Source organism: Bos indicus x Bos taurus, chromosome 11 (genome assembly GCF_003369695.1).
Source record: "Bos indicus x Bos taurus breed Angus x Brahman F1 hybrid chromosome 11, Bos_hybrid_MaternalHap_v2.0, whole genome shotgun sequence".
Taxonomy (NCBI): Eukaryota; Metazoa; Chordata; class Mammalia; order Artiodactyla; family Bovidae; genus Bos; species Bos indicus x Bos taurus.
In genome coordinates, this window is record NC_040086.1 from 50,828,244 (window position 1) to 50,852,167 (window position 23,924).

The 23,924-nt window shown below is 38.9% G+C and overlaps 1 pseudogene; it reads left to right on the top strand.

The window, feature by feature from the left end:
• Nucleotides 1-3,124: 3,124 nt before the first annotated feature.
• On the top strand, nt 3,125-3,929 carry LOC113900832 (annotated as a pseudogene).
• The last annotated feature ends 19,995 nt before the right edge of the window (nt 3,930-23,924 follow it).

The following is a 23,924-nucleotide window of genomic DNA, read 5'->3' on the forward strand; positions in this document are numbered from 1 at the left end:
GAACTTTCAGCTCCCTGGGAAATAGGCAGCTATTTGAATGATTCAGAGCTTAGCTCAGTGGGAAGTGGATGCATCTAATACCAGAGTTATTACAAACAAGTCTATTTGTTTGTAACAACAACAACAGCAACAAAATACAAGGCATTAGAAGAAACAGGAAGGTAAGTCCACATACACTGGGAAAAAAACAGCTAATAGAAAAAGGCCCTCAGGGGCACCAGATTTTGGACTTAGCAGAAAAAGATTTTAAATAAGCTATTGTAAATAAATTCAAAGAAGTACAGGGAATCATGTATAAAGAATGAAAGGAAGTGTGAAAATACTATTGGTGATAACTGTGTAGCCATTATGAAAGGCAATATACACACATTATTTTGTAATTCTTTTCCTCTCCAATCTGTTTTCAAAGACAACTGAATATCAATAAATATAAAGCTGCATTAATGGGCCTATCATTTATACAGATGTACATTTTTGCAAAGGAGGAAGAGGAAATAGGGGTATTTAGACAGAAGTTTTTGCACAGTATTGAAATTAAATTGGCATGAATCGACTAGATTATTTCACATTAAGGTGCTAATTGTAATTTTCGGAGTAAACACTACAAAAATAACTGAAATAAATATAGTGAAACAAACAACAATGAAATTAAAAAGATACACTAGAGAACATGTGGGCTTTCCTATAGCTCAGATGGTAAAGAATCTGTCTACAATGCAGCAGACCCAGGTTAGATCCCTGAGTTGGGAAGAATCTCCTGGAGAAGGGAATGGCAACCCATTCCAGTATTTCTGCCTAGAAAATTTCATGGACAGAGTAGCTTGGTTGGCTACAGTCCATGGGGTTGCAAAGAGTCAGACACAACTGAGTGACTAACACAACAAGAGAATATATATTTAACAAAAATAAAAGATAGAAATCAAGGAACAAGGAAAAAGAAAAAAAGCACAAGAAACAAGGAAACCAACAGCAAAATGACAAATATAAACCCTGCCTTATCAGTAATTATATTAAATCCAAGTGGATTAAACACCTCAATCAAAAGACAGATGTTGGTAGAATAAATATACTAGCTACAGGATGCATATTTTATTCAAAGACATAAATAGATTAAAAAGAAAAGGATGGAAATATTTACATGAAAATGATAGTCAAAAAGAGATGAACTAGTTGTACTAAAATCAGGCAAAATATACTCGGAGATGAAAATAATTACAGGAGAAATAGAAACGCTAGCATAGGAAATGACAACCCATTCCAGTATTCTTGCCTGGAAAATTCCAAGGGCAGAGGAGCCTGGTGGGCTACAGACCATGGGGTCACAAAAAGTTGAACATGACTGAGCATGCATACATGCACAGCAACATTTTATCCTTATTGAGGGTTAATTTATAATTAGAAAAATATGACAATTATAAATATATATACACCTATCAACACAGCCCCAAAACACATGAAGCAAAAACTAACACAGTTAAAGGGAGAAATAGATAATTCAATAATAAAAATCTGAAGCTTCAATACTTAATTTTTGATAACAGATAAAACAACAATACAGCAGTTCAGCAGAGAAATAGAATATGTGAGCAATATTATAAACCAAATTGTTCAGTCACTAAGTCATGTCTGACTCTGCGACTCCATGGACTGCAACATGCCAAACTTTCCTGTCCTTCACTATCTCTTGGAGTTTGCTCAAACTCATGTCCATTGAGTCAATGATGCCATCCAACCATCTCATCCTCTGTCACCTGCTTCTCCACATGCCCTCAATCTTTCCCAACATCACAGTCCTTTACAATGTGTCAGCTCTTCGTATCAGGTAGCCAAAGTATTGGAGCTTAAGCTTTAGCATTGGTCCTTCTATTCAGTGTTGATTTCCTTTAGGATTGACTGATTTGATCTTGCAGTCCAAGAAACTCTTGAGTCTTCTCAAGCACCACAATTCAATGGCATCAATTCTTCAGTGCCCAGCCTTCTTTATAGACAAATATTTACAGAATACTCCCTCCAACATCAGAATATGAATTCTTCTCAATAGTCATTCTGCTAACATGGAAAATTCTCTAGGATAAACCTTGCCTTCAATTCACCTCAGTCACTTAGACGTGTCTGACTCTTTGTGACCCCATGGATTGCTGCATGCCAGCCTTCTCTGTCCTTCACCAACTACTGGAGCTTGCTCAAACTCATATCGATCAAGTTGGTGATGCCATTCTACCATCTTATCCTCTATCGTCCCCTTCTACTGCCTTCAATTTTCCCAGCATCAGGGTCTTTTCTAATCAGTCAGTTCTTTGCATCAGGTGGCCAAAGTATTGGATCTTCAGCGTCAACATCAATCCTTCCAATGAATATTCAGGGTTGTTTTCCTTTAGGATTGACTGGTTTGATCTCCTTGCAGTCCAAGGGACTCTCAAGAGTCTTCCTCAACACTACAGTTCAAAAGCATCAATTCTTCAGCACTCAGCTTTCTTTATTGTCCAAATCTCACATCCATAAATGACTATGGGAAAAACCATAGCTTTGGCTAGAAGGACCATTGTTGGCAAAATAATGTGTCTGCTTTGTAATATGCTGTCTAGGTTGGTCATAGCTTTTCTTCCAAGGAACAAGTGTCTTTTAATTTCATGGCTGCAGTCACCATCTGCAGTGATTTTGGAGTCCAAGAAAATGAAGTCTTCCAATGTTTTCATTGTTTCCCCATCTATTTGCCATGAAGTGATGGGACTGGATGCCATAATCTTTGTTTCTTGAATGTTGAGTTTTAAGCTAGCCTTTTCACTCTCCTCTTTCACTTTGATCTACAGACTCTTTAGTTCTTCACTTTCTGCCATAAGGGTGGTGTTATCTGCATATCTGAGGTTATTGATATTTCTCCCAGCAATCTTGATTCCAGCTTGTGCTTCACCCAGCCTGGTATTTCTCATGATGTATTCTACATATAAGTTAAATAAGTAGGGTGACAATATACAGTCTTGATGTATTCCTTTCCCAATTTGGAACCAGTCTATTGTTCCACATCTGGTTCTAACTGTTGCTTCTTAATGTGCATACTTCTCAGAAGTAGGTAAGGAAGTCTGGTATTCCCAACTCTTGAAGAATTTTCCACAGTTTGTTTTGATCCTCACAAATCAATAATATTGATAATATCTACCAAAATTTCCAACTGGAAGTACTATCTGGAGAGGAGAATATGATGATCAAGGTTTGAGAAAGCAATTACATCTGTGAATTTGATTTTTCAAAAGTCTGTTGGAATCCTCATCTCCCCACAGAACACAGCCATGTCACAGAACTTCTCCAACCTGAGGAATGTCCTATTTGATGTTTTTCCTGGGGTGGGGTGGGCCCTTGCCATTCCAGCAGCAAAGAAAAACAGTGCTGTGTTTGCTAATAATCTCAATCCTGAATCTCATAAATGGCTACTGCACAACTGTAAATTAAATAAAGTGGACCAAAAGGTAAAAGCCTTTAACTTGAATGGGAAAGACTTCCTGCAAGGACCAGTCAGAGAAGAATTAATGCAGCAGCTGGGACCACTGTCAAAAGAAAGAAAATACTCTGTGTACATTGCCATGAATTTGATGAATTTGCCAGCAAAGGTTATTGAGTTTTTCAGCTCTTTCAAAGCACTCTTAGATGGACAGCCATGTGGCAGTGAACTCCTTCCCATTGTGCACTGTTACAGCTTTTCCAAAGATGCTAATTCAGCTAGGGATGTTCAGCAATGAGCTGGAATTGTGTTAGACATCTTCTTGGAGGCATGTAGTTCAGTTCACCTAGTAAGAAATGTAGTCCTTAACAAGGAAATGCTATACATCACTTTTCAGATTCCTGCTGCTATACTTTACAAGAACCAGACTGTAAATCAAGACAATCATGAAGATCCACCTCTTAAACACCAGAGGGCAGATAAAGACTTTTAAGAAGAAAAAACACAAATTGCTTTAGTCCCTTAATTGGAAATATTTTCTCCATCTCCCCACTAGAGTTTGTGATAGTGAACTATTATTTGTATGATTTCTAATATTTTACCATTCAGTTACTTTAGTATTGAACCCTTTTATTTTACTCTAGCTGGCTTCCCTGGTGGTCAGATGGTAAAGAATCTGCCTGCAATGCAGGAGACCTAGGTTCGATCCCTGCATTGGAAAGATCTCCTGGAGAAGGGAATGGCAACCCATTCCAGTATTCTTGACTTGAGAATGCCATCGGCAGAGGTGCCTGGTGGGCTATAGTCCATAGGGTTGCAAAGAGTCAGACATGACTGACAGACTAACACACTCACAGTCAAAGGCTTTAGCATAGTCAATGCAGCAGAAGTAGATGTTTTTCTGGAACTCTCTTGCTTTTTCGATAATCCAACGAATGTTGGCAATTTGATCTCTAGTTCCTCTGCCTTTTCTAAATCCAGCTTGAACATCTGGAATTTCTAGGTTCACATTCTGTTAAAGCCTAGCTTAAAGAATTTTGAGCATTACTTTGCTATCCTGTGAAATAAGTGCAATTGTGAAGTAGTTTGAACATTCTTGGGCATTGCTTTTCCTTGGGATTGTAATTAAAATTGACCTTTTCCAGTCCCGTGGCCCCTGCTGAGCTGTCCAAATTTGCTGGCATATTGAGTGCAGCACATTAACTGTCTCATCTTTTAGCATTTGAAGAAGCTCAGCTGGAATTCCACCGTCTCCAGTAGCTTTGTAGTGATGCTTCCTAAGGCCCACTTGACTTCTTATTCCATGATGTCTGGCTCTTGGTGGGTGGTCACACCATAGTGGTTATCTGGGTCATTAAGATCTTTTTTGTACAGTTTTTTTTTTCTGTGTATTCTTGCCACTTATTCTTAATATTTCTGCTTTGGTTAGGCCCATACCATTTCTAAAAAGCCTCTTGATGAAAGTGAAAAAGGAGAGTGAAAAGGTTGGCTTAAAGCTCAACATTCAGAAAACGAAGATCATGGCATCTGGTTCCATCACTTCATGGGATCATGAAGTGGTCCATAAAGACCATGAAGTCTTTATTTTTGGGGGCTCCAAAATCACTGCAGATGGTGACTGCAGCCATGAAATTAAAAGACGCTTACTCCTTGGAAGGAAAGTTATGACCAACCTAGATAGCATATTCAAAAGCAGAGATATTACTTTGCCAACAAAGGTCTGTCTAGTCAAGGCTATGGTTTTTCCAGTGGTCATGTATGGATGTGAGAGTTGGACTGTGAAGAAAGCTGAGCGTTGAAGAATTGATGCTTTTGAACTGTGGTGTTGGAGAAGACTCTTGAGAGTCCCTTGGACTGCAAGGAGATCCAACAAGTCCATTCTAAAGGAGATCAGTCCTGGGTGTTCACTGGAAGGACTGATGCTGAAGCTGAAACTCCAATACTTTGGCCACCTCATGTGAAGAGTTGACTCATTGGAAAAGACCCTGATGCTGGGAGGGATTGGGGGCAAGAGGAGAAGGGGATGACAGAGAATGAGATGGCTAGATGGCATCACCGGCTTGATGGATATGAGTCTGAGTGAACTCTAGGAGTTGATGATGGACAGGGAGACCTGGTGTGCTGTGATTCATGGGGTCACAAAGAATTGGACATGACTGAGTGACTGAACTGAACTGAACTGATACCATTTCTGTCCTTTATTGTGCCCATCTTTGCATGAACTATTTCCTTGGTATCTCCAGTTTCCTTGAAGAGATCTCTAGTCTTTCCCATCCTATTTTTTCCTCTATTTCTTTGCATTGTTCATTTAAGACTTTCTTATCTTTCCTTGCTATTCTCTGGAACTTTGCAGTCAGTCAGGTATATCTTAACCTTTATTCCTTTGCCTTTCACTTTTCCTCTTTTCTTGCTGCTAAGTCACCTCAGTCGTGTCCGACTCTGTGTGACCCCATAGACGGCAGCCCACCAGGCTCCCCCATTCCTAGGATTCTCTAGGCAAGAACACTGGAGTGGGTTGCCATTTCCTTCTCCAATGCATGAAAGTGAAAAAGTCAAAGTGAAGTCGTTCAGTCGTGTCCGACTCTTAGCGACCCCATGGACGGCAGCCCACCAGGCTCCTATGTCCATGGGATTTTCCAGGCAAGAGGACTGGAGTGGGGTGCCTCCTCAGAGAACCACTTCAGCTTCTTGCATTCTTTGGTTTGGCTTTGGTGACTGCCTCCTATATGATCTTTTGAGTCTCCATTGACAGTTCTTTAGGACTCTATCAGATATAATCCTTTGAATCTATTCATCACCACCACTGTGTAATCATAAGAGATTTGGTTTAGATCATACCCAAATGGTCTAGTGGTTTTCCCTGATTTCTTCACTTTAAGCAGGAATTTTGTAATAAGGAGCTAATGATCTGAGTCATAGTCAGCTCCAGGTCTCCTTTTTGCTGACTATAGAGAGCATCTTTATCTTTGGCTGCAAATATAATCAGTCTGATTTTGGTATTGACCATCTGGTGATGTCCATGTATAGAGTCATCTTTTGTGTTATTAGAAAAGGGTTTTTGCTCTGAGCAGCATGTTCTCTTGATAAAACTCTGCTAGCCTTTGCCCTACTTCATTTTGTACTCTAAGGCCAAACTTGCTGTTACTCCAGGTATCTCTTGACTTCCTACTTTTGCATTCCAGTCTCCTATGATGAAAAGGACATCTGTTTTTTCGGTATTAGTCCTAGAAGATCTTGTACATCTTCATAATACTGGTCAACTTAAGCTTCTTCAGCATTAGTGATTGGGGCATAGACTCGGATTACTGTGATGCTGAATAGTTTGGCTTGTTAAGAAACCAAGATCATACTGTTATTTTTTGGACTGCAACCAAGTATTGCATTTCTGACTCTTTTCTTGATTATGAGGACTTCTCCATTTCTTCTAAGTGATTGTTACACATAGTAGTAGATATAATGGTCATCTGAATTAAATTCACCCATTCCAGTCCATTTCAGCTCACTGATTCCTAAGATGTCAATGTTTACTCTTGCCATCTCCTGCCTGACAACATCCAATCTACTCATAGACCTTACATTCCAGGTTCCTATCCAATATTGTTCTTTACAGCATCAGACTTTACTTTCACTACCAGATATATCCACAACTGGGCATCATTTCATCTTTGGACCAGCAGCTTCATTCTTTTTGGAGCTGTTAGTAATTGCCATCTCTTCTTTCCCAGCAGCATATTGGACACCTTCTGACCTGTTGGGTTCATCTTCCAGTATTATATCTTTCTGCCCTTTCATACTATTCTTGAGGTTCTTGCAGCAAGAATACTGGAGTGGTTTGCCATTCCCTCCTCCTCATTCAAATTGTGAACCGCGTTTTGTCAATGTAGCACATCATGTATACTGGTTTCCTATTGCTGCTGTAACAAATTACCACAGATCCTGGAGGTAGTTCTGGAGGTCAGGAGTCCATAATCAGTATTACATGGGGCTAATGTCAAAGTGTTTCCTTATGGAGGTTCTAGGGAATATATATATATATATTTTCTTTCCTGGAAAAGGCAAGTTTCTAGAGGCTGTATTCATTCCTTGGCTCATGGACTCAGATGACACTGCTTTTTATTCTTTGTGTCCATTGTCACATCACTTGCTGTCTTTGATATTCTTGCTTCTTTATCATAAGGACCCCTGTGATTGCATTGGAGTTGCCTAGAAAATCTAGGATAACTTTCTCACCATAATATCTTTAACTTAATAACATCTGCAAAGTTATTTTTACCATGTAAGGTAACATATTCACAGGTCTGAACATATTTGCTGTTGCTGTTTTTAGTTGCTAACTCATGTCTGAGTCTTTGTGACCCCATAAACTGTAGCCCATCAGGCTCCTCTGTCCTTGGCATTTCCCAGGCAAGAATACTGGAGTGGGTTGCCATTTACTTCTCCAGGGGATCTCCCTAACCCAAGGATATAACCCACATCTCCTGCATTGGCAGGCAGATTCTTTATCACTGAGCTACTAGGGAAGCCCCCTGGATGTATTTTAATGACCCTTATTCTCTTAATTATAGTATACCTGCTGAATGTCAAAGATTTACACTTATCTGTTATTGAAACTACATTCACCTCATTCCCAAAGGTCTCAAATCATTACAACACTCACTCAAAGTTCAAAATTCTATTATTTAAATATCATGAACTCCAAAGTTCAAAATCTTTCTTTCTAAATAACCAGATAAGGGTCACATTCTCTATATGATCCAGTCCAAGGCAAGATTCCTCTCCATCTGTGAACCTGTTAAATAAGACAAGAAGTTATCTTCTGCCAGAATATAGTGGTAGGACCTGCATAGATAACAGTTATGACATTTATATTCCAAGGTTAAAAATAGAAGTAAGAAACTTGTCACTGATTCTAAAGCAATTTTGAAATCAAGTATGATAAATTCCATTGAATTTCCGGGTGGTGCAGTAGTAAAAAGAAAAAAAAAAAAAAAAAAAAAGCCAGGGAGCCAATGTACAAGGCACAAGAGATGTAGTGGCTGGACAGGGAAGATCCACTGGAGTAGGAAATGGCAGCCCGCTCCAGCATTCTAGCCTGGAAAATTCCATGGACAAAGGAGCCTGGCAGGGTACAGTCCATGGGGTCACAAAGAGTTGGACACAACTGAACACACACACACACACAGTAAATCCCATTAGGTTATAATGCATGGAAACAATCTGTGACTCAAAGTTGTATACTCTGAGTCATTCTTATTTTTCAGGAAGGACAGTGCCTGCTGGCCTCTGAGTAATCCTACCAGTCTGTTTCATACTTGTAGAATTTGAGGTGTCTGACAGTCCTTTTTTATTTCTTCCTCCTTCTGTCCCTTTTATTTGAAGCTTACAGTATTTCTGCTGGTAGAATATTCTCAAATGTTCCATCTGTGGATCTTCCATGCACCCCACAAGGATTCACTCAGTTAAAACAAAGTCTCTTTCACGAATCTCCCCTGAATCATCTTATCTCTATTCTTGGCCTCTGTTGAGATGAATAGTCTGAACTTTTGGTTCTTCTAAGGAACTAAGAAAAGGTTGTCCAGGCACTTCTTTTTCTCAAGAACATGCATTCTTGATGATAAACATTTCCACATCCTAATTGTAGCATCTTTTGCTATCCAGACAGGTTGAGAATTTCTCAGTTCATAAAGTCTTGGTTCATTTTACTTAAAAATTATTCCCTCAATTTACCTCTTACTGGTTACATTTTACTCTAAGATGCAAGAGGAAACCAGGCCATACCTTCACCACTTTGCTGGAGAACTTCCTTAGCTATAATCCAAATTTATTTATTATGTTATACAACACAATTTAGCTAGATTTTCTTCCTCTATATAATAAAGATCTTCTTTCCTCTAGTTTCCAATAATATATTCCTCATTTCCTTCTGCGTCCTTACCAGCAACTTGTTTAACGTCCATATTTTTACCAACAGTTTATGATAATTTAAATATACTCTTGGAATTCCCTGGTGGTGCAGATGGTAAAGAATCTGCCTGCAGTGTGGGGGACTTGGGTTTGATCCCTAGGTTGGGAAGATCCCCTGGAAAAATGGATCCAGGATTCTTGCCTGATTAATTCCCTAGAAAAAGGAGCCTAGTGGACTACAGTCCATGACCTCACAAAGAATCATCACGACTGAGTGACTAACACATTAAATGTACTTTAAGAGAGTGGTGGTCCCCAACCTTTCCACAGGAGAGACTGGTTTCATGGAAAACAATTTTTCTGCAGACCAGAGAGGGGAATGGTTTCAGGGTGATTCAAGCATAGCAGAGTTCATGCTCCTATGAGAACCTAATGCAACCACTGATCTCATAGGATGTGGAGCTCAGGTGGTTATGCGAGTAATAGGGAGTGGTTGTAAATACAGATGAGGTTTTGCTCGCTCACCCACCACTTACGTCCTCCTGCATAGCCCACTTGGCAACCCCTACTGTAAGATGATACACATTATATCTGCTGAGCCCTTTACTTCTTTTTGAGCTCTCATGGGCAAAGTCTTTCACATCCATATTTCTATTGTCAATGTAGCTATATTTCTATCATATTTCTCAAAATTCTTCTAGCTTTCTCCCATTACCCAAATCCAAAGCCAATTCCATGTTTGTAAATATTTATTGTAATAACACTAGGGAAGTGATACACTATATTAAAAGAGTAAAGGAAAAAACATGATCATTTCAATAAGTATAGCAAAAAAAAAAAAAAACATTTGAAAAGCATCCAACATTATTAAGATAAGCACACACAACATACCAGGACTAGAAAGATATTCCTTCAAGCTAATAAATGGTGTTCACAAAAATGGACATCACATGGCATCAGGATTAATTAAGTACTTTTACTTAAAATTAGGAAAAAGAAAAGGATGTAGAAATCAATTAAAAGGCTGTAGGCTTGCTCATAGTTTTCTTATCTGGGTAAGTTGAACATTAGCTAACTTTTTATCTTCATTGGTTTGAATGATTTTTTGACTATGTTTTAATATTGCAGCTAAATTTGTACCAAATCTTAGTCTATTTCCTTTCTGGATAACTAACTGTTGTGTTTGGAATGTCTCTGTAATCATAGCTTGTACCATGTCATTTTTCTGAGATCCAGTAGACCTGTGGTAACAGCTTTTATAAAGGTTTTTATTTCTCTGCTGAAAATTTAGCAGCCAATTTTCAATCCAGTTAAAAGTCATATTGTCCAAGCATTAAATTTAATTTTCTTAATAAAAGTCCATATGGAGATACTAAATCACATCTTAGCACCTAATTCTGAGATGCACTTTAATGTAATAATATGAGATGTGATCTTGTGTCTTAAATAGTGGTTTTATCTGAGAAAATAATATTTTAAAAAATACAGTCTGACAAAGAGATAAGAGAAAAGAAGAGAGAAAATAATTCAGTGGAATGATTCTGAGACAAGTATGTTTGTGTGTGTTCCACTCTTTGCAACCCTATGGACTGTAGGGCTCCTGCCAGGCTCCTCTGTCCATGGAATTCTCCAAGCAAGAATACTAGAGTGGGTTGCCAATCCCTTCTCCAGGGGATCTTCCCAACCCAAGGGCTGAACCCAGTCTCCCACACTGCAGGCAGATTCTTTAACATGTGAGACAAGTATAGAAGGTATTCTTGTATCCACAATAGTTCTATACACATTTTAGATCAGCAAAATATCGCTTACTGAGAGAAGTCTATGTCCAAGACAGAATGTTCCAGGCTGTGGGAGTACACAAAGCATAACAACAGATAACCCCTGTTGTGTGTCCTTGGCTGTATTTATGTGTGCGTATAAAAATACATGGGCCTGGAGAAGGCAATGGCACCCCACTCCAGTACTCTTGCCTGGAAAATCCCATGGATGGAGGAGCCTGGTAGGCTGCAGTCCATGGGGTGGCTAAGAGTCGGATATCACTGAGCGACTTCACTTTCACTTTTCATTTTCATGCATTGGAGAAGGAAATGGCAACCCACTCCAGTGTTCTTGCCTGGAGAATCCCAGGGATGGAGGAGCCTGGTGGACTGTCGTCTATGGGGTCACACAGAGTCGGACATAACTGAAGTGACTTAGCAGCAGCCCTGGTGGCTCAGACCATAAAGAATCTGCCTGCAATGCAGGAGACCCAGGTTTGATCCCTGGGTTGGGAAGATCCCCTGGAGAAGGGAATGAAAACCCACTCTAGTATTCTTGCCTGGAGAATTCCATGGACAGAGGATTCTGGTGGCCTGCTGTCCATGGGGTCACAAACAATCGGACACGACTGAGCGATTAACACTTTGACTTTCATAAAAAATATGTAAATATTACATCTATTACCTGTCAAGAATGCTGTAATACATTTTTTACCTGGCCTAAATTTGTTTTTTTTTTGCCTCATGCCCCCTGTTATTATCGACAAATGTTAACTGCTTGATATAACTCAGACTCACTATGTACAAAGTTGAAAGAGTTATTTGTCCTTTCCTCTCCTCCTCTCCTTGTATCCCACTGAAAAATTAAAAAAGAAATCAATCAGAGCTTAACCCTGTTTCCTCTCCTGATTTCAATGTTTCATTTATCGCAGTCCTCATTTTTCAAATGACTCAGACTCTGAATCTCTAAATCATCTTCAGCAATTCCATTTACATAGTTGATGCATTTCTGTTATTCTCTTTAGAGTATTGCTACTTAATAGCTGAGGGACCACCATAAACTTTCCTTCATTCATTTAATCCCCACTGCCAATGCATCTATTCTGGAAAGTTCACAGACATTATCTCTTCAGAAGTTATCTATCTGCCTATTTATCTTTCTAACTATGCTAATATCTTTCTAACTATGCTAAGTTGCTTCAGTCGTGTCCAACTCTTTGCCACCCTATGGACTGCAACCCACCAGGCTCCTCTGTCCATGGGATTCTCCAGGCAAGAATACTGGAGAGGATTCCCATTCCCTTCTCCAGGCGATCTTCCCTACTGAGGCTTCTAACCTGCATCTGTTGTCTCCTGTATTGGCAAGCAGGTTCACTACTACTAGCGCCACCTGGTGGCTTAGACAGTAAAGAATCTGCCTGCATTGCCGCAGACCTGTGATTGATTCCTGGATCGGAAACATCTTCTGGAGAAGGGAAAGGTTACCCGTCCAGTATTCTTGTCTGGAGAATCCCATGGACAGAGGAGCCTGGTGGGCTACAGTCCATGGGGTCCCAAAGAGTCAGATACTATTTAGCCTACATGTATACACATCTATCTATCTAAAATAGATAGATCTAATCTGAAGGTTGGCAGGCTTATGACTCAAGAGGAGCTTGTTTCACCTTGAGTCTGAGAACAACAGAATACTGATGTCCCAGCTCAAATAATGAGGTGGAGGAATTCCTTTTAATTCAAAATTTGTTCTATAGTATTTGTGTCTTCAGGGGATCTTTCCAACCCAAGGATTGAACCCAGGTCTCCCACACTGCCAGCAGATTCTTTACCATGTAAGACATAGAAGATTAAAAAGATGTTCTTCTTGTATCCACAATAGTTCTATACACATTTTAGATCAGTTGATTGAATGAGGCCCACTCACATTATGGAGGATAATGTGCTTTACTCAGTCTACTCATTCAAATGCTAATGTATTTCAGAAACAACCCCCCCATCCCCCACCCCCACCCCCCGCAAAATACAGCTGGAATAATGTTTGACCAAACGTCTGAATACACCTGTAGTCCAGTCAAGTTTACACATAAAACATCACAAGGACCGTGTGCATTTTGTTGCTAGTTAAAATGTTGGCCATTTTCATTGACATGATCCCCAAAGCTAACAATAGCCCATTATCTAAAGCATTTACCGGGAAACAAAACAAACAAACAAAAAAAACAGAAGTGAAAAAGTCTGAAAATTGAAAAGAATGTTTAGTGTATGGATCTAAAATACTGCCTTTTGCTAATGAAGCACCCAAAATCTTTTTTTGGCTTCTTCCAAACCTGTGTATACGTTATATCATCAACGTACTTTGAGAGAGAACATTTTGGACAGTGGGCTATCATCTGAATCCTTGAGTCTTAGATAATCTTGGAGATAAAATCTTTCTATATTCATTTCTGAATTGAACACATGGTAATCTCTAGACTCCCCTGACTCATGATGTCTTGCAGGAAAACTTTCTTCACTTAGTTTAATGATTAATGTTTTAATGATCACCACTATCAGCCCTTTAAAGGAAATTCCAGAAAAGCTCTTCTATCAATGTAGATTATAAATATTACTTATATAGTTTTACTACTTATAATGTATTAAAGTTTTATATTCTTATACTAACAACATTAATAATAAATAGCACCTCAATATATTGTCCCTTCCAGAATATGTTTGTCTTTTTTATATTTTCTCAAAATTTAGCCCATTATTTTCCTGAAGCATGTTACAAAGGATACAAAATTATTCTTTAAATATCTAGATTTTCTAGTCAAAACTTTTGGACAACACTGCAGAGCATATGTCCTCTTGGAGATTCAAAATTCATGTGTATATATTAAGTGCTCTGAAAAGTCCTGCAATAATGAACTTATCAGTAATTCCCAGACTTTATTGACTACTGAGGATGTTTTAACTATGCTTTTTAATGTTGATTCCATGAAGTAACATTTATATTAATATTAACTAAGGTTTTACTATATGTTGAACATTATATGAAGTGTTTTATATACTTTGTAATTTCACTTGCATAACTATCTGAGATATGCCCTGTTACTGTTGTTGTTGTTCAGTCACTAAGTTGTCTAAGTTGCCTAAGTCTGACTCTTTTCAACACCATAGACTGTAGCACACCAGGCTTCTGTCTTTCACTGTCTCTTGGAGTTTGCTCAAACTCATGTCCATTGAGTCAGTGATGCCATCCAATCATCTCATCCTCCATATTCCCTTCTCCTCCTGCTTTCAATCTTTCCCAGAATCAGGATCTTTTCCAATGAGTTGGCTCTTGACATCAGTTCAGTTCAGTTTAGTTCTGTTGCTCAGTCGTGTCCAACTCTTTGTGACCCCATGGACAGCAGCACTCCAGGCTTCCCTGTCCATTACCAACTCCTGGAGCTTGCTCAAACTCATGTCCATTGAGTCGGTGATGCCATCCAACCATCTCATCCTCTGTCATCCCCTTCTCCTCCCGCCTTCAATCTTTCCTAGCATCAGGGTCTTTTCAAATGAGTCAGTTCTTCGCATCAAGTGGCCAAAGTATTGGAGTTAAGCTTCAGCATCAGTCCTTCCAATGAATATTCATGACTGATTTCCCTTAGGATTTACTGGTTTTATCTCCTTGCAGTCCAAGGGACTGACTCTCAAGAGTCTTCCAACACCACAGTTCAAAAGCATCAATTCTATAGCACTCAGCTTTCTTTATTATCCAAATCTCATCATGCATACATGACTACTGGAAAAACCAGTAGCTTTGACTAGATGGACCTTTGTTGGCAAAATAATGTCTCTGCTTTTTAATATGCTATCTAGGTTGGTCATAGCTTTTCTTCCAAGGAGCAAGTGTCTTTTAATTTCATGGCCGCAGTCACTATCTGCAGTGATTTTTGGAGCCCCCTCAAAATAAAGTCTGTCACTGTTTCCATTGTTTCCCCATCTATTTGCCATGAAGTGGTGGGACAAGGTACCATGATCTTAGTTTTTTGAACGTTGATTTTTAAGCCAACTTTTTTGCTGTCCTTTCATTTTCATCAAGAGGCTTTTTAGTTCCTCTTCACTTTCTGCCACAAGGGTGGTACCATCCTCTTCTCTTTCTGCTATCAGGTAGCTAAAGTATTGGAGCTTTACTTGGACATCAGTCCTTCCAATGAATATTCAGAGGTTTTTTTTTATTTTTTATTTTATTTTTTAACTTTACAATATTGTATTGGTTTTGCCATATATCAAGATGAATCTGCCACAGGTATACATGTGTTCCCCATCCTGAACTCTCCTCCCTCCTCCCCTCCTGTACCATCCCTCTGGGTCACCCCAGTGCACCAGCCCCAAGCATCCAGTATTGTGCATCAAACCTGGACTGGCGACTTGTTTCATATAGGAGTGACTGGTTTTATCTCCTTGCTGCCCAAGTCACTCTCAAGAATCTTCTCCAACACTACTGTTCAAAAGCATTTGTTCTTCAGTGCTCAGGCTTCTTTATGGTCCAACTCTCACATTCTTACATGACTACTGGAAAAACCGTAACTTTGACTGTACAGACTTTTGCTGACTAAGTGATGTCTCTTTTTTTGAATATGCTATAGGTTTGTATAGCTTCCTTCCAAGGAGCAGGCATCTTTTAATTTCATTAATTTCAAGATCCTTGGTTTAGATCATGTCTTGGTGTCCCTTTAGCCATGCAGAGTAACATATTTATCACAGACTCCAGGGATAATTGTCTGGATTTCTTTAAGAGACCGTTATTCTGTCCCAGACTCTCTAATAGTGAGTCCAGGGCCTCCCTGGTAGCTTAGCGGTAAAGAATGTGCCCGCAATGCAGGTGATGTAGGTTATCCTTGGGTTGTGAAGATGTCCTGGAGAAGCGACCGAGCACCCATGAACACAAAAATGAGACTGCTTTTTTGACTTCAAAGCCATGTATTTACCCACCATGATCTTCTGTTGTTTTAAGAATATCTTATATAGCTTAAAACTTTAGGAAATATTTTCTTAGTTCTAAATAACAACATAAGTTGTAAAAATGTACATATGAGTAAAAACTGGGACCAGATATTTGGATTTCTCAGAACACAAAAATGGCTATAAGATGCTTTAAAAAAAATTAACAAGGTATGTCAAACACAGTATGCTTTAATCTCCAAACCTCCAGCCTTATTTCTCAGACCTTTAGAAAAGCAGTGGCAGGATGAGAGAGAAAGAGAGAGAGAAAGTTGCCCTTAAAGACTTCTTTGCATTTTCTCTGGCCCTATCTCCCTGATAAACTGTCCTTTAACTTTAAGAAAGCCATTTGTTTGTAGATGATTTGTTTCTCAAACTCACAGTAGTAATATAGACCAGGAACAGGAACACTGCTTTATTTATTTCCTGTGAGAGTAGAGCCTCATTTTAACACTTCAGACTTTAGTAAGCAACAGACTTGAGAATTTTCACAGGGATATTTTTCTTTCTCACACAACAACACTGTTTTCTGGATACTTTTTGAAATGCAAGTATTGTAGAGTGGAACACTGGTTCCTCGTTACAAAATACATTACTTTTCAGCTGTCCAGTATGTGATCTGTAACATACCAAAAAAACAAACAAACAAACAATTTAGTTCCCTAGGTGTGTGCTAAGTCACTTCAGTCATGTCCAACTCTTTGTAACCTTATGGACTGTAGCTCAGCAGACTTTTCTGTCCATGGGATTCTCCAGGCAAGAATACTGGAGTGGGTAGCCATACCCTCCATCAGAGGATCTTCTTGACTCAGTGACTGAAACCACCTCTTTTACATCTCCTGCATTGGCAGCTAGGTTCTTTACCACTAGGGCCACCTGGGAATTCCACTTAAGTGTCGTAATGTATCTTAAATATATTCGCCTTAATTTAAGAAAAAAATAGTGGTTCACGGTAGTTATCAATAAAGGTGGCTTTATTTACTAGGATGCATAGTTTTATTTTTGAAATCAATCAGTCCATATTAAACACATACTAACAATGTCATAACACTTTATTGGTCACTGTGGGAAAAGCAAAGATGTATTGAGCCCTTGGACTTAAAGGATTTATATCTACAGTCTGACATCTATCCCCAGTAATGCCATGCCTGTTTAAGCCTTGCTCATCATGTATCTAATGGTTTCTTTGGCTGCATTCCTCAGTTATCTTCTAGTTCAATATTTGTTTTGCAAATATTTTTTTTTACCAGTCTGTGGCTTGTGTTTTACTCTCTTAAGAGTTTCTTTTTTCGGATAACTTACTATTAGATTAACATTTCCTGAGCATCTCCAATGGGCTCGAATTTATGCTTAGCTTTTACCTGCATCATTTCATTTTAGCTGAATAACATTTTTGTTGAATGGGCATCGCTCCTCCTTTTACAAGGTCTTTCCAGGTGGCTCGGTGGTAAAGAATCTGCCTGCCAGTGCAGGAGATACAGGAGGCAAGGGTTTGATCCCTGGGTTGGGAAGATCCCCTGAGGAAGTAAATGGCAACCAAGTCCAATATTCTTTCTTGGGAAACCCCATAGATAGAGGAGCCTGGCAGATTACAGTCCATGGGATTGCAAAGATTGGGACATGACTGAGCACACATGCATTTATTCTCCTTTTACAAAGGAGGGAACTGATGCTCTAGACATCCAGTAAGGTATGTGCATATGTTGTATTATTCTTTGTCCTGTACTATTACTGTGCAAAATCAATTTTGTAATAGTATTTTGCCATAATTTATTTGAAGGGATGTTGGTAACTTCATGGGAAATAGATGGGGAAACAGTGGAAACAGTGGCAGACTTTATTTTTTTGGGCTCCAAAATCATGGCAGATGGTGATTGCAGCCATGAAATTAAAAGACACTTACTCCTTGGAAGGAAAGTTACAACCAACCTAGATAGCATATTCAAAAGCAGAGATATTAATTTGCCAACAAAGGTCCTTCTAGTCAAGGCTATGGTTTTTCCAGTGGTCATGTATGGATGTGAGAGTTGGACCGTGAAGAAAGCTGAGCGCCGAAGAATTGATGGTTTTGAACTGTGGTGTTGGAGAAGACTTGAGAGTCCCTTGGACTGCAAGGAGATCCAACCAGTCCATCCTAAAGGAGATCAGTCCTGGGTGTTCATTGGAAAGACTGATGCTGAAGCTGAAGCTCCAATACTTTGGCCACCTCATGTGAAGAGTTGACTCATTGGAAAAGACCCTGATGCTGGGAGGGATTGGAAGCAGGAGGAAAAGGGGACGACAAAGGATGAGATGGCTGGAATGCATTACCAACTCAATGGACATGAGTTTGAATGAACTCTGGGAGTTGGTGATGGACAGGGAGGCCTGGCGTGCTGTGATTCATGGGGTTGCAAAGAGTCGGACACAACTGAGTGACTGAACTGAACTGAATTGGTATGTTTATGGCAGGTGGGTATTTTAGGACTTCAGAAGTGACTAAGTAGTTAGAACCTTCTACTTCTGAAAAATAATTCAGTCACTGTTCATTTCAGTCACAAATGAGCGTTCCATATAAAATCAATTAGATTTCCCTTCCAATTTCTCCGGTTTGGTTATAATGATCCAGGATATGATGGTTTGAGTGGTATGTAATTACTTTTCTTGGTGCTTGTGCCTTTCTTATAATTTTTTTAAAATGATTTCCCTGCTGTTGGATTTCAGAGTTACCATAATAATCTAGTCCCTTTGACTATTCATTTCTAAAATTTTGGGATGGGCATTCAAAGGCAGCATGATAGCACATTTACTTATAGAAGTAGACTGTCCCATCATTTGGCCAAAGCAACTTAGACATTTTTATATATAGTATTTATATTCTGACACGTGGTTTATTTCTGAGAGAAATATGTTGCATGATGTTTATTACAATGCTGCTTTATTACTCTGACTGACTTGTGGTTCTTCAATACTATACCAATATTGATAGTTTAAGATGAACCAAATCCATTAGGAACTGTGTTTAATGATGTTCACCTTTCCAATACACATCCTGGATTGACTGAACTGGCTATATCAATAGTTGCCATCTAAGACTAACAGCCAAACACTTCACTGTGACTGGCTTTATTAGTCACTCAGTGAGAATTAAAAGGAAAAGAAAAACTGATGATAGGCAAGGCTCAGCTCTATTATCCAAACTCTGATAAGAGCAAAGTTAAATAGTGTTATTCTTTACTTCTCTGTCTATGAAGAGGACAACATAATTCCGTAAAACACCTTCTTAAAGTCTGATATTAGAGAAAAAATTGTGACGTATGTTTGAAACCGTGTATGTAATGATGAGTTCTATGAAAAGGTCTTTTAATATCTAAACTGGTGGAAGGTTTACTGAAGTTGGTTATATTTTCACAGGCCACATTTACATTACAGGTGAGGGTATATTATGACCTAACCCTGAATTGGCAGAGAGTAAGACTAAGAAAAATGTACACTTCTCATCTCCTGGTAAAAAGGGAATTTAGATAAGTTTTTGCTCATTTGAAAGTGAACAAATAGGAATTCCAACAAAGAAAAACAATTACAAAAGAGGTGAATGGAGTTTTTTATCCATAGATGACTAAGATGGAGAGCAAGATAATATACTTAATTTATTTCCTCAACTAAAAGAAAATACAGAAAACCATTGACAGTCTCTAGAGGATAGAAAAAATGGGCTTTTATCCATATTCTTTTTCTCTCTCTACATAGTCAGTCATGTCTGACTTTTTGTGACCCCATGGACTGTGGCCAGCCAGGCTTCTCTATCCATGGAATTTTCCAGGCAAGAATACTGGAATGGGTTGCCATTTCCTAGGCCAGGGGATCTTCTTGACCCATGGATTAAACTCACAACTCTTGAGACTTCTGCATTGGCAGGCAAATTGTTTACCACTGCACCACTTGGAAAGCCCCATATACTTACACAGTAGGACATAGCTCCAGAAAGAGAGTTACAATATACCATCTAACAGATTTATTGGCAAAAAGTAACTGCTAAAATTTGTTGAATGATATAATGAATCAATAAACAGGAGGCTATGAGAGGAGTCCAAGTTGACTCAGGAAAAAACAAAGGTCAATGAAAAAGTTGTAATAGAATTTGGTCTCAGAAAGACCTATAAATCCAGTCTTTAAAGATACACATTTTCAACTTTTCTAGAAATGTTGTTATCTAGCCTATTCCAGAACAAAGAACATCATGGAAAATGAACCAGTTGATGGAATATTGTGGTTAATAGTTTGGATCATGATACTGTGGATCATAACTAACTGTGGAAAATTCTTTAAGAGATGGAAATACCAGACCACCTGACCTGCCTCTTGAGAAATCTGTATGCAGGTCAGGAAGCAACAGTTAGAACTGGACATGGAACAACAGACTGGTTCCAAATTGGGAAAGGAGTACGTCAAGGCTGTATATTGTCACACAGGTTATTTAACTTGTATGCAGAATACTACATCATGAGCAATGCTGGTCTGGAAGAAGCACAAGCTGGAATCAAGATTGCCGGGAAAAATAACAATAACCTCAGATATGCAGATGATATCACCCTTATGGCAGAAAGTGAAGAGGAACTAAAGAGCTTCTTGATGAAAGTGAAAGAAGAGAGTGAAAATGTTGGCTAAAACTCAACATTCAGAAAACGAAGATCATGGCATTTGGTCCCATCACTTCATGGCAAATAGAGGGGGAAACAATGGAAATAGTGGCAGACTTTATTTTCTTGGGCTCCAAAATTACTTCAGATGGTAACTGCAGCCATGAAATTAAAAGATGCTCGCTCCTTGGAAGAAAAGTTACGATCAACCTAGACAGCATATTAAAAAGCAGAGACATTACTTGGCCAACAAAGATCTGTCTAGTCAAACTATGGTTTTTCCAGTAGTCTTGCATGGCTGTGAGGATTGGACTATTAAGAAAGCTGAGCACTGAAGAATTGAGGCGTTTGAACTGTGGTGTTGGAAAAGACTCTTGAGAGTCCCTTGGACTGCAAGGAGATTCAACCAGTCCATCCTAAAGGAAATCAGTCCTGAATATTCATTGGAAGGACTGATGCTAAAGCTGAAACTCCAATACTTGGCCACCTGATGTGAAGAACTGACTCATGGGAAAAAACCCTGATGCTGGAAAAGATTGAAGGCAGGAGAAGAAGATGACAGAGGATGAGATGGTTGGATGGCATCACTGACTTGATGGACATGAGTTTGGGTAAATTCCATGAGTTGGTGATGGGCAAGGAGGACTGGTGTGCTACAGTCTGTGGGGCTGCAAAGAGTTGGGTATGACTAAGTGACTGAAGTGAACTGAACTGAACCAAAAAAACCAGAGCTGGTAGTTTGCATCTACAATTATGAGAGGTAAATATGCAAATACCCTCTCTATAATTAACTTAACTTATTTATAAAATGAATACACAAAATTTATACTAAATAAAATTGTTTTGAGGATTGATTAACAGATTTTACATAAATTGAACATTTCAGGAAAGTGCATGCTTACATGTCTGACTCTTTGAGACAGCATGGGCCACAGTTTGCCAGGCTCCTCTGTCCATGTGATTCTCCAGGCAAGAATACTGGAATGGGTTGCCATGCCGTCCTCCAGGGGATTTTTCAAACCCAGGAATCAAACCTGCATCTCCTGCACTTCAGGAAGATTCTTTACCACTGAACCACCTGGGAAGCCCCAGCACAGTGTCAGTAAATACTTATAATTTATCCCAGTATGAGGCAAGTAATAGAAATTTATCACATATCATTTTTATGTTAAGTGAATGGACTCTGACACTAAAATTCTACATAACTTGTCTCATCAATGCATAATATAGTTAAGAAATGACCAACCAGACTTATCAGACTGTGAGTAAGTAAGGCTGTGCATGGCTTTGTAGTCAATCTATTAGCTCATTATTAGACTCCATAAGGAAAAAAAAAAATATATATATATATATAAAATATGGTTAGATACTTAAAATGTATTTTTCTTTAATATAACAATGACTTTTGAAATGGCTTTCAAAAACCATAGTTATTTAGTATATATAAAGTTTGGTAGTATCCAGGATTTCAGGCATCCATGGGGGTCTTGGAATATATTCCCCACCTATAAAAGGGTACAATTGGATAAGGCTTTGTTTTCCATTGAAGTCTAAATATTCTAAGGAAAGAAAAGATAATATGTCACTTAATTCAAAATGTTGTATACCTAAGTATATTGCTTACCAGATTTTTGGAGTTATTAATAGTGAATTTGTTTGTAAATTTCTGACCATATATATATATATATATATATATATATTTTTTTTTTTTTGGTTTGATTACTGTATAACTGAAAGTGTTAGTCCCTCAGTCTTGTCTGACTCTTTGTGACCCCATGGACTCCAGCTCTTCAAGCTCCGCTGTCCATGAAATTCTCTAGGCAAGAATACTGAAATGAATTGCCATTCCCTTCTTCGGGGGATTTCCCCCACCCAGGGATTGAACCCAGGTCTCCCACATTGAACACAGATTCTTTACCGCTGAGCCACCAGGGAAGCCACTGTATTACTAGTTCTTGATGTTTAGTTTAGACAGAGATTGAAGTTTGGGGATTATGTATATATCAGTGTTTATTCCTTAAAAAAATGTTTAATACCATGTAATAAACATATGGACATTACAAAAAATGCCATTGTTGTTTAAAAATTTTAAAGAATTAGAAATACTGGAAAACTTTCTGATTATTTAAAGAACATATCTGCTCTGTAGCTTTCATTCATTCATTTATTTGTTTATACAACAGATATTTCAGTTCAGTTCAGTAGCTCAGTTGTGTCCGACTCTTTGCGACCCCATGAATCGCAGCACGCCAGGACTCCCTGTCCATCACCAACTCCTGGAGTTCACTCAAACTCATGTCCATCGAGTCAGTGATACCATCCAACCATCTCATCCTCTGTCGTCCCCTTCTTCTCCTGCCCACAATCCCTCCCAGCATCAGGGTTTTTTCCAATGAGTCAACTCTTCGCATGAGGTGGCCAAAGTATTGGAGTTTCAGCTTCAACATCAGTCCTTCCAATGAACACCCAGGACTGATTTCCTTTACCATGGACTGGTTGGATCTCCTTACAGTCCAAGGGACTCTTAAGAGTCTTCTCCAACACTGCAGTTTAAAAGCATCAATTCTTCGGCACTCAGCTTTCTTCACAGCACAACTCTTACATCCATATATGACCACTGGAAAACCGTGGCCTTGACTAGACGGACCTTTGTTGGCAAAGTAATGTCTCTGCTTTTAAATAGGCTATCTAAGTTGGTCGTAAGTTTCCTTCCAAGGAGTAAGCATCTCTCTTATTTCATGGCTGCAGTCACCATCTGCAGTTACTTTGGAGCACCCAAAAATAAAGTCTGCCACTCTTTTCACTGTTTCCGCTTCTATTTGCCATGAAGTGATGGGACCGGATGCCATGAAGTTAGTTATCTGAATGTTGAATTTTAAGCCAACTTTTTCACTCTCCTTTTTCACTTTCATGAAGATGCTCCTTAGTTCTTTATTTTCTGCCATAAGGGTGGTGTCATCTGCATATCTGAGGTTATTGATGCTTCTTCCAGCAATCTTGATTTGAGCTTGTGCCTCATCCAGACTCTATATAAGATAAACAAGCAGGATGACAATATATAGCCTTCACATACTCCTTTCCCAATTTGGAACCAGTCCATTGTCCCATGTCTGGTTCTATCTGTTGCTTCTTGACCTACAAGTTCTTTTGAAGGTCGAAAAGATAAGGAAATCAGTTTTTCACTGAAAGTGTAAGTGTTATTTACTTCCTCGTGTCAGTCTCTTTGCAACCCTAGGGACT